We start from the raw sequence: 17,043 nt of genomic DNA on the forward strand, positions 1-17,043 counted from the left end.
GATTAGCAGACACACCAGGGCTGGAGCTTGGAGAATGGACTAATAGCACAAAGAACTGAGTTTGTTTTTAAGATGTTTTCAAGCTATTGGTGAAAAAGTTCTCATAGTATTTTCTCCCTTTTTAGGGACACTTCATACTCCCAGCTTTTATACTACTGTTATGGTATATTTTGTTCTTATAGTTTGCTAAGAGGTGTGATACTAAATTAGGGACACTTTAGGTATTCCCTAATTATTTCCACTTAGAGTTGGACTCCTAGGAAAACTTTGTGAGTCATGTTCTTCCTGAATCCTCTTGATAAAGATGAAAGTGATTTCTGTGGGATTGGAAAGGTCTAGTCCCTGTGGTGAATATGTGCAGATGGTTAAGATGATCTATCACTGCAACAATTACCTCACAGTTGGCGGAGAGCACAGGGAATGTTTCTCATGCTAGAAATAGGAAATCAGGGAAAGCCTAGGTAGAATATAGAATGGAAATCTCTCAGTCTTCTTGAGCACATGCTCCAGAGGAGTTTTATATTTAACTAGTGGCCCAGTGCACAGATTCGTGCACATCGAAAGGAAATTAATTAGAAGAAATATTTTAATATCACTATTCACCCTTTCTCTATAATAGAAGTGCCAACCAAATTCACGATCGACAAGGACAGATGGAAACACACGTGTGCAATTGGTGCCAGCGAGAGCTTTATATGTATCGGACATGCACGAGTCAACTTAGCCTTTTATAGATATAGAACAAACTTGCTTAATTAGACCTGCTTTCTGATTTAGCTAAACTTTTTCCAGCCCAGGGAAGCACCCCAACTTCTCTTTCAGGTAATTGTCAGCAACACAGCAGTAAATATCAACACGAAGCAGATTATTATTGTAGGTCACACAGGGAGAACAAAGGGTAAAATATAACTGCAGCAGTGTTTGACTATATTCTGTGCAGTGAGAAAACATGAAGTCATTTTCAAGGTCCACCATTTCTTACTTTTCAGTCGGATCAAGTTTCTAAGCTTTCTAAATCTCCGTTTTCTGACTAATGAAAAGAAAATAGGATTCCATCAAGTCTCCTATCTACCTACTCCAGGACTTCTCTGAGGATTAAGTGAGATGAGGCACGGGAAAACGCTTCACAGACATTTGGTTAAAGTGTAAATGTTTCCACCTGGCTGTAAAGCAAGTCATGTTCCTGGGCTGAGGAAACTACAAGGAGGCTAGTCGCTAGGGAGAGGAAGCTGGGTGTTGCTGCGTGACATCATTACCCGGTGCTCACAGCCACTGTTTCCAGGCTGGGTTGGCTGTGGGCCGCATTTTGTACCATGGGGTCTCGGCAGCATTGGCTACGATTTGGTGGGGTGTTGCTTTGTGGTGGTGGCAGGGCCTGTGTCCTGCTTGGGGGAAGATGAATGTTGCTTTGTTAGCGCCAGGTCCACACTGCTGTTTCTCTGTAAATGGCCAGTGTGCATCACGGCAGCTCCTGCATTGAGCATCTGCTCCCTGGTGGTCAGTGCACGTCATAGTGACCGGTTGGATGGGCGGAGGGACACTTAGCATATTAGGCTTTTATATATATATATAGATATTCATAAGGAGGACCCCCTCAATGGTGGAATATGAAGTGGTATCCCCTGAGAAGGAGTCGGTGAAGAAAAAGAAGAAAATGAGAGATCCAGACAAGTTGCTTCTGAGGGCCTGCCAATCTTTGGATCCGGTGTTTGACTATCTCAGGACTACATAATTACCAGATAGGGCCTTTACACTCAGGGACAACAGGGCAGTTTTAAAGCAAGCCATTGTTTGTTTAAAAATTCTGTTATCCAGTTCCATCCATGCTGTTGCAAATGGTAAGAATTCCTTCTTTTTTATAGCAGCATAGTAACTGGAGAGCTTTATGCTAAGCAAAATAAGTCAGTCAGTGAAAGATAAATATCACATGATCTCATTCATTTGTGGAATATAAAGAATATTATAAACTGATGAACAAAAATAGATACAGAGGCAAAGAAGCATCGAACAGACTGTTAAACTACAGTGGGAAGGCAGGGGAGAGGTGGGGAGATAAGAGATCAACTGAAGAACTTGTATGCATGCATATAAACATAACCAATGGACACAAGACACTGGGAGGGTGGTGAGGGCAGGCCAGGGGGAGGTCAATGGAGGGGAAAAAGGAGACATATGTACTACTATTTGTAATATTTTAAGCAATAAAATAAAATTTAAAAAAATATAAAATATGCATAACTAAAAAAAATTCTGTTATCTGCACTTATTTTTAAAAACTTCTAGTATGTCTGCCGAAACCGGTTTGGCTCAGTGGATACAGCGTTGGCCTGCGGACTGAAAGGTCCCAGGTTCGATTCCGGTCAAGGGCATGTACCTTGGTTGCGGGCACATCCCCGGTGCGGGGTGTGCAGGAGGCAGCTGATCGGTGTTTCTCTCTCATTGATGTTTCTAACTCTCTATCCCTCTCCCTTCCTCTCTGTAAAAAATCAATAAAATATATATTAAAAAATAAAAAAAAATAAAAACTTCTAGTATGTCTAATCACTACCTAGGGAATCCAGAGAAGGTACTTTGGAGACCAATTGGATTAGAGTGTAAAAGTGTGGGGAAGGGGATTCTAGGATTCACTGTTTGGGAAATAGCGTTTAACAATGTATAAAATTCCCCAAGGTTAAAGTAAGAATCATGGGGTTACCTTGACATAAGTAAACATTTGCCATCTGGAAAATTTTCCCCCCAGTAATTAACATTTAAATATCCTGTTACATTTATTTATTATTATTTTATAAAATCTATTTTTACTGATTTCAGAGAGGAAGGTAGAGAGAGATAGAAACATCAATGAGAGAGTGTCTTTGATTGGCTGCCTCCTGTACACCCCACACTGGGGATAGAGCCCCGCAACCTGGGCATAAGCCCTGATCAGGAATTGAACCCGTGACCTCCTGGTTCATAGGTCGAAGCTCTACCACTAAGCCACACCTGCTGGGCATGTTACATTTATTAAGTAAGATGATTTCCTTACAGGTCTTATAGGATCTTTGTCATTTCACTCCTATCCAAAAGTGAAGTGTGAAATGAACAGATATATTCTCCAAGGGATTCTGAACTTGATTACTGGGATTGTGACCCTCATGAGTTGAGTGTGGATGAATTTTTAGAATGCTTGGCCTCATTTTGGGGATCTCTTTTTTTAAAAGTAAAAATTATAACATTGCATTGTCGGATTTATAATGTTTTAAGATGCAAAATATATGATAACAGTAGTATAAAGGTTGGATGTATAAATGAGATTATACTGTTAAGGGTTTTTTTAGTTTGCTAAGAGATGTGATAGTAAATCTAAGTAGACATTGATATATAAAATCTTTAATCCATTGGGGTTGATTCTTATGTATGATACAAGATAAAGAGTCCAGTTTCATTTTTTAGTATGTGGCTGTCCTGTTTTCCCAACACCATTTATTGAAAAGACTATCCATTCTCCATTGTGTATTCTTGGCTCCTTTGATTTCTGGGCTCCTATTCTGTTCTGGTGATCTGTTTGTTTGTTTTTTTCCCCCCAACTAACTAAATTTGACATGTAACGTTGTGTAAATGTAAAATACACAGTATGTTATTTTGATACCTTTAAATACTATGATTGCCATTGTAGCAACACTTATCAAATTATATAATTATACTAGAGGCCCGGTGCACGAAATTTGTGCACTGGGGAGGGTGTCCCTCAGCCCAGCTTGCACCCTCTCTAATATGGGACCCCTCGGGGGATGTCCAACTGCAGGATTAGGCCCGATTCCACAGGACATCCCTCTCACAATCCGGGACCGCTGGCTCCTAACCGCTTACCTACCTGCCTGATTGCCCCCAAATACCCTCCCCTACTGGCCTGATCACCCCCAAGGCTTTTATTAGTATAGATATGACCCTGCACAAAAAATTTTACTAACCCTGCTTTACAATAAGGTCTTGACGATTGAATCATTAGAACCAGACACCAAGATTTCCTTTCTTTGAATAGTGGAGGGAATACTTATCTTGTCTTTAAGTTGCCCGGAAATTAAAATGAGATAATGACTTAGAAAAGTATAAAAGCACCACATAAAGACAACTGTCTTTTTAATGAAGTGGCAAAATGAAAAACACTTTTTATTCTCCCCTTCCTTCCTTTACAGCTTTTATTTAAACTTTGAAATTTATAAAAATTTCACTCCAATTTTCATTTCTTTACATTCAACATTATTTTGTATTGGTTTCAGGTTTTATATTACAGAATAGTGGTTAGACAATCATATACTTTACAAAGAGTTCCCCGATATTTCTAGTACCCACCTGGCATCATACCATCATTACAACACTACTGACTATATTCCCTATTTAAGTGACAATGGGTTCAGTCTTTCTTTTGTGTTTCTTGTCCTTCTTTTTCTTTCTCACTTCTTCCCTCATTTTCTTTATATAGTATCTCAATTGGCCATCAAAGCTCAGTGAAGGCACTGGGACACGCTTCATCCATTTTACAGACCAGGAAACTGAGGCCAATTCCAGTTGGCTGTGGAACTTGACTCAGGAAGCCCTCAGAGCACACAGGAAGCCCTCAGAGCCATGCTCTTTGCGCTTCCTAAGCGGCCCAGCAAACAGAACAAACCTTCCCGTCAGGCTTCCCAGCCTCTTTCTCAAGCACCTCTTCATTGCTAATGCTCCACATTCTTTCCTCTCCCCCCATTCTTTACTGCCCCCCCCCCTTCTCCGAAGCAGGTGGAAGGCTTCCCACTCACTGCCTAGGCATGCTCTGCCATGGGGCAGGGTGTAGCGAGCTTGCTTTTGGGTCAAGGCAGGAGCAGTAGTCACTGCCTCTGAAGTGTGAAGGCCGCCTGAGCGAGGCCCATTAGCACTGGGAGCTTCTCTGAATCATGTCAGTCAGTCCAGTACCCTGCAGTGCAGCACCCCTTCACTGAGGTGGCTCCACCCCTCAACCCCGCCTCAGGGGTGAGGGTCCTTGCCCCTCTGCCAGGAGTCCTTCCATGCCCCTTGATCCCTGGCTGGGCCAACCCACGTCTTGGGGGCACTGCAGAACCTCTGTTTCTCTGCAGATGAGGCAGATCCCTGCCCTAGGTCTCCCCAAAGCTATGAATCTGTGGCCAGAGGCCTGGTCTGGGTCTCAGCAACCACTTGCCTGCAATGTTCCCAGGGACCCTGGGAGCGGCTGGGCGAGTCCCGCCTCACCTTCCCGGGGTGCCGATCTCCCCAGGGACCCCCGGGAGCGGCTGGCTGGGCCCGGACACGCCCCCCCAGGGTGGCGATCTCCCCGGGGACCCCGGGAGTGGCTGGGCGAGTCCTGCCATGCCCCCCCCAGGGTGGTGATTGTCCCCGGGACCCCCGGGAGTGGGAGCGGCTGGCTGGGCCCGGCCACGCCCCCCAGGGTGGCGATCGCCCCTGGGACTCCCGGGGAGCACTTGGCTCGACCCGGCCACGCCCCCCCAGGGTGGCGATCACCCCCGGGAGCGGCTGGCTCGGCCCGGCCACGCCCCCCCAGGGTGGTGATCGCCCCCGGAACTAAGAGGATTGGGCGCCGCCATCTTGGTCTTCTCAACGGCCGGATAGGCCACCCGGAGTCCCGCCCCTAGCCTCTCGCAGGCCCAATCATGGGCATAGCGGAGGTGCGGTCAATTTGCATGTTTCTCTATTATAAGGTAGGATATTCATTATACTGTACACTAGATCTCTATGTCTTATTTACTATTTATCACAAATACATATTCTTATTTAAAACACTGTCAGTTGTATCTTCCCACCCTCACCCCATGGTAACCACATATAAGTGATATCATACAGTACCTGTCTTTCTCTATTTGACTTATATTGTGCTCAAGGTCCATCCATGTTGTCACAAATGGCAGGGTATCTCCTTAATGGCTGAATAATATACCATTGTGTATATACACCATATATAATATACCATTGTGTATATACACCATATATTTTTTAATCCATTCATTCATTGTTAGGCATTTGGGTTATTTCCATCTTTTGGAGATTGTGAATAATGCTCTGATAAACATGTACTAAGTGCATGTATTTAATAGAAATCCTGTTTTCATTTCTTTTGGTATAAATCCAGAAGCAAAATTGCTGGATTTTATGGTCAATCTGTTTTTAATTTTTTAGGAACTTCCATAGTGACTGGACCAGTTTGCATCCCCACCAACAGTGTATAAAGGTTCTCCTTTTCCCATATCTATTAGCATATTATTGTCTCTCATTTCCTTAAGGATAGCCATTCTAACAGGTAGGAGGGGATATCTCATCATGGTTTTTATTTGGATTCGCCTAATGATTAGTGATGTTGAGCATATTGTCATGTGCCTGTTGACCATTTTGATATCTTCTTTGAGAAAATGTCTATTTAGTTTTTATGTCAATTTTAAATTGGATTGTTTGTTTTCATGTTAAGTTGTATGAATTCTTAATATATTTTAGATATTAAGCCCTTATCCAATATGTGGTTTGAAAATGTTTCTCCCATTCTGTAAGTTGTCTTTTTATTTTGTTGATTGTTTCTTTTGCTCTGCAGAAGCTTTTGAGTTTGATGTAGTACCATTTGTTGATTTTTGCGTGTTGTTTGTGTTTTGGGCATCATATCCAAAAATTATTGCCAAGACCAATATCAACGAGCTTATTCCTTATGTGTTCTCCCAGGACTTTTATGGTATCAATTCTTATGTTTAAGTCTCTGATTAATTTTGAGTCACTTTTTGTGAGCAGGATGAGATAGGAATCCAATTTCATTTCCATGCACCTATTTCTTTAGTTTTCCCAGCATCATTTATTGAAGAGACTATTCTTTCCCCATTGGGTGTACTTGGCTCCCTGGTAAAATATTAGTAGACTGTATATGCCAGGACTTAATTCTGGGCTTTCTATTCTGTTCCATTGGTCTACATGTTTACTTTTGTGCCAGTACCATGCTGTTTTTATTACTATAGCTTTGTAATATAGTTTTAAATCAGAAAATGTGATACTTTTAGTTTTGTTCTTTTCTTTCTCGGGATTGCTTTGGCTATTGGGTTCTTTTGTGATTTCAATTTTTAGGATTGTTTCATTTCTATAAAGAATGCCTTTGGTATCTAGTTGGGGATTGTGTTCAATCTGTAGATGGCTTTGGGTAGTATGGCCATTTTAACAGTATTAATTCTCCTAATCCATGAATATGGGATATAAAAATATGGAATGTTTTACAAATATGTGTGTGATCCTTGCATAGGAGCCATGTTAATATTTCTGAAGTGTTTTAATTTTAATATTTATGCTCATGTAGAGAGCTCTGGGGATTCTTTCTAGGAGCAGACTTCTTTTTTTTTAATTAATTTTTTTATTTTTTATTTTTTTAAATTTCTTTATTGATTAAGGTGTCACATATTTGTCCTCATCCCCCCATTCCCATCCCACACCCCTCCCCACAGATGCCCCAACCCCCTGTTGAACTTAACCGTTGGATAGGCTCATATGCATGCACACAAGTCCTTTGGTTGATCTCTCCCCCCTCCCCCCAACCTCCCCTATCCTCCCACTGAGGCCCGCTAGTCCGATCGATGCCTAGGAGCAGACTTCTGATGTCATGCCCAGTATCAGGGGCCCTAAAACTCAGAGCTGTCTTTATTTCATAAAAATCTTTTACCTGAATTTGACAAAGTCCATGAACAAGGTTCAATGTCAAGGTGCCTGGTTCTGCATGTTGAATGCAGGCTGCATCTTTTCTTACCATACCGTTTTGCAAGGTAGTTTTGTAGAATACACAACTTAACAAAACTCAATTTTTAATTTCTGCTAATTCTTCTATTTTCATTCAAGTCCAGACCAAATAGAAGAGATTGGCAATATAATTTCACAGAATGAGACATAGACACACTGTTTTTGGCTTTCTCCCTGAATCTTTCCTTGTTTAAAACTTAAATAATTCATAGTAAAGTTATATCTTTTATTGTAATCTTCATATCTTCAAAAGCAATATAAATCAGCTGTTGTGAGGTAGTAGAAATGGAAGCCTTAAGGATTTAGACTTGTCTGTATGTCTTACATATCTATTTCATAATAATTATTTTCTTGGATTGGCGTACAGTTTTCTGCTTACTCCCAGAGCATGCTCTCTAAGGAGCATTTTTAAGGGCAAGGAGAATGCATTTCATATCTGAACTTCAAGAGAAGAGAACAGTGTCTCACATGTAGTTGGCATTTAAGAAATACGTGATATGTTTTATTTTTCACTATTTACTTTTTTAAGGAAAACTAGAGGAATTGACCTAAGTTTTTAGATAACATGCTGATTCCTTCTAATGAACAAATATTGAAGAGTTTTCTATACTCCTCCATTTTTAAGACTCCACCTTACAATACCATTGAAACTAATAGTTAAATTTTTAATGCAAAGTATCTTAATATTTTTCTGTTTTACTCCTGGACTTTTAGTGCGGATATTGTGTCAATCCTATGTATGTCAGTCATTACCATTTATATTATATTAAGTGGCTACTTAATGACTCTAAGCTCAGAGTTATATTTCTTTATGTTAGAAATATATGAGAATATATTTTCATTTGCAGTTGTTGAATTTCTACACAATGCAGTTCACAATTATTATCATTGCACTAGTATTTACTGAATATCCACTGGTAACATAGTTCTGTGACAAACTATAATAACTGGATAAATTGTAGCTCAGCTTACATATAGAAAAATGGATTTGAAATTGCCTATAATAGGATTAAACACTCCAAGAAACAACAGACTATATTCAAAGTATGATTGTATTCAGTCCATGACTTAACATACCTTGCACTTAAGGCCAGTGTTGTAGTTAATGTTAATGGAATGCCTGTAGTGCTACTTTTAATCTCATAAGAAGTATTCTCATATGAAGGACATTATAAAATTTTTATTCTAAAAATACAATATAGCAAAAGGACACTTTAAAACATGAAAACTTGATCTTATTATATCCCAGAAATACCATGATCTCAAGGCAACAATCCTATATAATAAGAGGCTAGTAGGCAAATAGACCGAACAACCAGTCGCTATGAGGTATGCTGACCACCAGGGGGCATGCGCAGAACATGGCAGGCTTCCGCAGCAGGTGGCAGAGCATGGAACATGGCGGGCGTCAGCCGTGGCAGGATGGTGGAACAGGTGAGCAGGGGCGCCAGACCAAGGCAGGGTGCCAGTTGCTGTCATCAGGGCTAGCCTCTGGTGGTTACTGAAAATTCTTTGCTCCCACGCACCACAGTCCCGCCCGGTGCTGGCCCTGATCACTTGGTGCTGTTGGGTGTGAGCGGTGGCTGCAGGCCTTGATCACCCCTGGGGCTTCTCCACCTCCTCCTGCTCCTGAGGGGTGATTGGGGTAACATCCACCACTCACACCTGCTGCTGGTGCCGGCCCCAATTGCTCTGCACTCTCAGCGGGTGCAAGTGGGTCCGGCACCATTAGCATATGGGAACTGTGGCAGTGGGAGCAGGGCTGCCAGCAGACAGGGGACCGGGCAGGGGCATGGAGGGTGGGCTGAGACCTGTCCCTGTGCCCATTGCAGCCTCACAGTCCACAGTTCCTTTCAAGGTGCACAAATTCGTGCACTGGGCCCCTAGTCTGTAATTATCCAATAAAATAAAACTTTCCTTCTCTTCTATCCAGGTTGGGTGCCTTCAGTAGGAAGACAACTTTGTAGCCCTACCATTGGAAGTTGCATGTTTAAATTCTTTCCATTTACAGAAAAACTTCATTGTTGTTGATAGGGAGTCAATTATAAAATCGGAGGCTTGGATATGAAACTCTCTCTGGTGATTCTTCAGCACAAGTTTAGCACACATCTTTGATTTGGTACTGAAATAAAACCCATATATGTATTTTTAAGAACTGCTTATGGTGTAAATATGCCATTCATGATTCTTCAAACATGAGCTTTGCAAAATGAGCTTGGAAATGGTCTATATTTAAATTTTAAAAGAACTCATGACAAAATGATACTAACTAGAGCTTACAGTGTTTTGTGTCATTTAGAAGAAAAATATGAAGCTGTCCCCGAATTCCTGTGGTGATTAGTGCCTCTTTTATGGTAGCATGAAATTCTCTAATGGTAATTTTGTGGGAAGTCATTTAGTTTTTATCAACTGCTGAAATTACTTTGGATGTTGTCACTAAAAATAGCTAGATACATAGGTGTGTCTGGCATCCCGCCTGCAGCAGCTTGGCACATGCTTGCTTGAACAGTCCTTTTGATGCTTAAAGGCCTGATTATGTGTTTCATCCCTCACAGTAAGGGAAGGTCATTGATTGATGTTCATTCAGTTGCTTTTATGAAGATGACAAAGGGAGAGTGTTTGAAAGAAAGAAGGTCAGGGTGGGAGAATGAAGAAGGAAGCTGGAAATAGACACTTGAATTTCTTTTGTTAATTTTTTTAAACTCTTAAAGATTAATCTAGCAAGTTTGCTAAATTTGATGACTGAATTAACCCTTTTAAGCTTTTTAAAGCCAGAGAATTTTTCAGTGATATTTCTATATACTTGTGAAGAAGACCAATTCCAGAGAAGAGAAAAGAACAAAGCAAGATAAAAGACAAGAAGAGAGGAAGAAATACGATAGAGTAAAAAGTCTTCAAGTTTCTGTATCATTAGAGATGGTGAGGGCCTCTCTGCTCTTTTTCAACTTAGTTAATCTGGTAACTTCTTTCTTTTGCTATTACTGTTCATTTTGCCTTTCCTTTTTTTTTTTTTTAAAAAAAAGATGTTTTTATTGATTTTAGAAAAAGAGGACAGGAGAGGGATAGAGAGATAGAAACATCAATAAGAGAGAAACATTGGTCAGTTACCTCTTATATGCACCCTACTGGGGATTGAGCCTGCAACCCCGGCATGTGCCTTGACCTCTTGGTTCATAGTCGATACTCAACTACTGAACCACACCGCCGGGCATGCTTGTCTTTGTCATTCCTGTTGGAAGTTTAGAAAGAAAACTAAGACATTTCACAAAAGCCCCTATGCTTCACTTTACAATTATTATCCTAATAATGACTGCTAAAACCTTTCTATTTATTCCTATTTCTGATGGGTGGTGAAGACTACTGAACTTGTGAACACCATAACCTTTCTAATTCTGGGCGTGGTGGCCCTCCAACAAGGAAAGAGGTTCCCTAAAGCCCTTGTCTAAAAGCAAATATTGGAGTGGGGCTAAATGTGCTTGGGTCACATAATCATGGCCAATTAGCTCATCTTTTTCTGTAACCACATATTTTAGAAATTTGCCAACAATCCCACTATTACTCAGTTGGTGGCAGGTGGAGAAGGTAGTCTTGATTTTGGAATAAAAGACTGAGATTGCTTGCAATTAGTAATCATGAAAGTAAGTTAATATGAATCTGAATGGGTTCAAAAGATAGCATTGTATTTATGTAGTGAAACAATTCTAAATTTCAGCTGGCTATTTTCACTTCTGGGCAGATAGAATGACAACATTCACAAGCCTAATTCAGAGTTAGTATAGGACCACAGGACTGTGTTCTGGAAAATGGGAGTGTGAGAGGATACCATATGTCACCTCTAGTCTGAGGCATTTAAGAGTTAGTGTGTTTCTTCCTCTCTTCCATCTCTCTCTTGCCTGCCTTGGCAATCCTAGAAACAAGGAAGGCAGACATCAGGAAATGGAGGGAAATTCCTGCCTAGGTGCCTTGAATTTTTATAAATGAAAAATAAATTTCCATAGTACTAAGTCCCTGATATTTCAGAATTTGTTACCTCAGCAGAACCTACCTGATTCTGACAACTACATTTAGTACAGTATCCTGCTACCTACTGTCCAATAATGATAATTATTATCCTATATAATCTTATATAATAAAACTCTAATATGCCAACGGAAGGACCAGTTGCTATGATGCGCACTGACCACCAGGGGGCAGACGCTCAATGTGGGAGCTGCCCCCTGGTGGTCAGTGCGCTCCCACAGGGGCAGTGCTGCTCAGCCAGAAGCTGGGCAGGTGGACATCCCCAGAGTGGTCCTGGAAGGGGGCACAGGCGGGCTGAGGGACCCCCTCAGTGCACAAATGTCGGGCACCAGCCTCTAGTTATTATCATGATAGTAATCTGTGGGCCTATTGGTAGATGAAATGCAATTATTCTTTCTTGATTGGTAATGATCTTTATGAAAATGACATTGATATATTTAGCAAATATGATGCAATATACATTAGGTATTTATTATTTTGGCTCACCATGTGGAATGTTTTAGGATGAGAGCAACAGAAATCTTTTCATTTAGGTATACTATCTTTTTATTTATGCACTTTCTCACATAAGCAACAATGTCTTTAATCTAATTTTCAGAGCTATGACTTAAATAGTTAAGAAAATAGAATTTTAAAGATTAAAAAAGAGAATTGAAAAAAATAAGAAAAAAAAATTGTGGAGTTATTTTACACTCTCCCCTCTCCCTAGACAACAGTTGTACTAGTGTATGTTTTCAAGACTACTAAATAGGGGAGCCAAAATCACTGAGTAAATTAAATAACTCAATTAACTGAAGAAGCTGAGTCACGAATAAAGTATTTCTAAGTGTCAAAGTTGTGGTCATCAATCATTGCTTGACCACCTATATTGCTGTGTTTTTCTTAGAGATTTTCCAGGAAAAAATGACTGCACACAGATAGGTCCTATAATTAAGTAAATTGTCAGTCAACTTAAATTTGTCAGTTAGTAAGTCTAACTTCTGTTTTCTTAGATTAACTTCCAAAGCACACATTACACAGTTAATTATGACCTCAACACCCCAATTGTATACTTTCTCGAGAATTGTGTGTGTATTCAACATTTTCAAAATATACTTCTATTAGAAAAATGTAGCACTGTGCTTTAGTAGTTAGTGGAAACCCTAGTATCTCTTAAACTTCTCGTGATTAGCTTCACATCTGGAAAATTACTCTTTAACATGAATGGGGTCATTTCTATCCTTTTATAAAAGTACCTCTTTAGACCTTTTTGAAACTTTTTAACTTATTATGCTTCTTCATGTCATCCTCACAGAAAAAAATAAGCTCTATACCTTTATTCAAGTTTTGCGGGGGCAACTCACATTTCTTGCTCATGGATTGGATTTTCAATCTCTATTTGGCTGAGATCAGCTAGGCTTGGGTTCAGGGTTGCTCCATGTATCTCTCATTCTGAAATTGGGGTGTTAAGGAATAGCTGTCACTGAGGCCTGCTCTTTCCCAAGTTGATAGCAGGAAGGCAAGAGGGGCAAATGGAAATATGTGATACCTTTCAAACTCTCTGCTTGACATTGTACCATCTCATATCTGCCATATTAGTTTGCTCAAAGCAAGTCATGTGGGCAATGCTAAAGTCAATGGGGGATAGAGATGTATATTTTTGCTCTAGTGGGAGGTCTCAATAAGTTTTTGAGCTATCATTCCATTATTGGAAGAAAATGGTATAGCAGTGAACAGAATTCATTCAGTCACTCTAGCTAATGCCATGTATAATGATGGACTCTAGATGGATTACAAAGTCCTAAATGAGGTGATAAATGGTGGAAAGAATAAAATAAAAATTAAAAAAGAGACTACTTAGAAATGTATTAACATTAAATATCAGTATTTTTCCTAAATATAAAAGGTAAATCCTAAATATAAAAGGTAAAAATATAATGCTGATAAAAGAAAATATACAAAACTATATAGGATAATAGGAAGAACTTCTTAAACAAAAATGTAAAAGTACAAACCAAAAGAAAGACAATCATATTATATCAAGATAGATTTCAATGACAGGCACTATGTACAGGGTTAATAAACATATAACAGATTGAGGGAAGTTATTTGTAATATCTAAAATCAATTAAAGATCAATACCTGGAATAAGGAAAACTCTTTGGAAAAGATCAATTCCAATACAAATATGTGTGAAAGATATGACAAGGCATTTTCAAAAGATTATAGACAAAAAGCTCTCTTGTACACATAAAGAGAAGTTATAGAATCATTAGTAATCATATATATGTAAATTAAAACATGAATAAGATGCCACAGTAGAGCCATTAGTTTGGCTAACATAGAGCATTAAATAGTAATTAATAATGCAACAGTGCAATAGAAACTTTCATGCACATCTAATACAATGTAGATTGTTGTGGATGTTTAGAAAAATAATCTAGTACTAGTAAGTCAGTTTATGTACACATATACCTTATATACAGCTATTCTCACATAAAGTCCTCAGGAAACTTTTGAAGGTTTTTTTTTTTCCCCAGAAATATTGTATTTATTCTTTCAGAAAGGACTAAGGTCAAGGGTTAAGGTGAGGTAGGTAAGGCAGCTCAGGTGCAAAATTTAACGAGGCACTCACTCTCATGGTCATGTTGAACATGAGTACAGATAGACACTCTCAGGGTACTTGCACTATTTATTGTGCCCTAGCTGCCTCACCCTAATCTCAGCTCAGGTGGAAAACTGGTGTCTCTCACTTGGAGTGGGTGGATGACATGAACTAAATATACAGGATGGAGAACTACACATCATTTAGAAGCAATGGAATATATGTATGTGTGTGTATATATATTGCCGTAGGAGCGAACTTATATTGTTTAATTCAAAAAACAGGAAACATCACTGTGTGATGTTCATCATTTTGAAAATGAGTACATCAAATAGTATTTTATTTAAGCAGGAGAAAGTATTAATTAAAGCCAAAATAAATATATCTGGATGGACACACTTAGAGGGAAGTTAAAACTAATAGCATAGCCGATTTAAAAATGTTCATAAAGCAATGTCCTTAAAATATATATATATATATATATAGTATAATCATAAAATCAAAATTATTTTATATATCAGAGACATTTTTAACTCGATGAGGTAAAGGTTTACTAGTACATCATTTGATGTTCTTCCAAATAACTGACATATCGATTTCTTGAGTCAATTTAAATTAAAACATTGTAATACTGATTTTTATGTGATGGCTCACTGTGGTCTATTTTATCCAAAGACTCCTGAGCTTTTAGTACATATTATGTATTTCTTCAAATTATAAAAATAATGCCATACTTTTAGGGTTAAGAGAGAAGCAGTCTCACTTATAAATCCACAGACATAGAAAAATCTATGAAGAGGAGGCTATTAGCACTTTTAACATTTTACATAAAACTCTTTAATTTCACTAATAATCATATATGTTTTATAATACTATCTCTGATATAAATTGGATACTAGAAACCAACATGAATTACTTCCACTATATACTACACCCATTTTCTACTACACCCATTTTCCATTAAATTAAAATTGGCCTACAATTCACAATTTATATTTTGGTTGGTGATGATTTTTATATATGAAACATTTTCTAATTGGAAGTTGCAATTTTATCACTTTAAGAGACTTAGTCATATGACTAATTAATGTAGATGTCACTGCTATTTATTTCACATTAGATAATCATACATATTTTGTAATTTTATATTCCAACACTAAGAAAAAGTTGCTGAATTAATCTTATAAAAAGCCAATACTTCATTTAAAATTGTTAGAGAATAAAGTTACTTTTCTCTATTAGATGAAAATTCAAAATTATTATTTAAATGTACTCATTTGCAAATTAAAGTTAATTAACTACAACATTAAAGCTATACATACCTATAATAATTCTGACTTGATTATGAATATTACTATTGAGTTAGTTATGCAGATGCCATTTAAATATTTTTCATGTGTTACTTAAATCACAACCTCATATAATGATAAAGTTACTCAAAATATATTGTCAATGATGAAAAATTAGTAATTTCTCCAATAACTACATAACTAATAATAATATCCTCCAAGAGAGTGGAGAGTACTTGATATGCATTGTGGTTGGAAGTGTTCTCTGCATAACATTCAAGACTATGTGTGACATCTAGTTAGTCTATGGTCTGTACCAGGTTCAGTGACAACCAACTTACTTGCATTATGTCATTTTATCTTCCCAAGATCTCTATGAATTTAAAGATTTTTAAATATATTTTTATTATTTTTTATTTCAGAGAGGAAGGGAGAGGGATAGAAATAGAAACATCAATAATGAATCATTGATCAGCTGCCTCCTATACACCCCCTACTGGGGCTTGAGCCCACAAACCAGGCATGTGCCCTTGGCCAGAATCAAACCTGGAATCATTTAGTCCGCAGGCCAATGCTTTACCCACTGAGCCAAACCAGGTAGGGGGGGGGGCAAATTTAAAGATTTTTAATAAGGATATCTATAGGCAAGTGTCATTCTAGATACTGAGGATGCAGCATTAAACCAACAGACAAAAATCTGTTTCAGTAGAGCTCACAGTCTAGTTGAAGAAAAAGATAAGTAAAAAATATAATCAAACAAAAAATATATAATTTGTTTTAAAAAGAAAAGGAAAATAGGGAATTAGGATATGAAGTATCATGGGGCTGGGGCATAATTTTAGGAAAGGTTTAAGGAAGTTCTCAAGAAGAGGACAGTCCTGAAGAAACCAGAATGAAAGCCAAATACAAATCTGTGGGAAGAGCTTTCCCAGCATAGAGAGCAAACAAAGCCTGAGGTAGAACTTTGCCAGCAAAGACAGAGTCAACTGAGTGGAAGGGAGGGTGGGGTGAGAGAGGTCAGAGGAAACTTGCTCCAAATGATGTGACACATGTGATAAACCACCAAAGCAAAGACTTAACCTAGAGGAGATACATGATGGGCAGTCCATCAGTTAGATTAGTGAATTAATAGATAAATGACAGATATGTGGATAGATAGGTAGGTAAAAAGTGATTGATACCCAGTTATTTTATTATTCCTTCTAAGGACCTTGTTCAATCCAGTCTGATGTCTGAAACGATGAATGACTATAGGAGAAGAAAGTGAATTAGATACAGAGTTGAATGACAAGAGAAGCTCTAGGATCATTAAAAGGATAAGAAATTATATCCCTGAATTTGGAACTTCCAAAACAAGAATAAAAATTTTGCAAAACAGTTTCACATTGTGCAAAAACA

General features: G+C 38.5%; 1 non-coding gene across 1 annotated transcript; it reads right to left on the reverse strand.

The window, feature by feature from the left end:
* Positions 1-7,219: 7,219 nt before the first annotated feature.
* LOC114232624 (U6 spliceosomal RNA) lies at positions 7,220-7,323 on the reverse strand. The gene has a single exon (XR_003618705.2). It is a non-coding gene; the product is annotated as a U6 spliceosomal RNA (small nuclear RNA).
* Positions 7,324-17,043: the final 9,720 nt, after the last annotated feature.

This window comes from Eptesicus fuscus, chromosome 4 (assembly GCF_027574615.1).
Source record: "Eptesicus fuscus isolate TK198812 chromosome 4, DD_ASM_mEF_20220401, whole genome shotgun sequence".
Classification (NCBI taxonomy): Eukaryota; Metazoa; Chordata; class Mammalia; order Chiroptera; family Vespertilionidae; genus Eptesicus; species Eptesicus fuscus.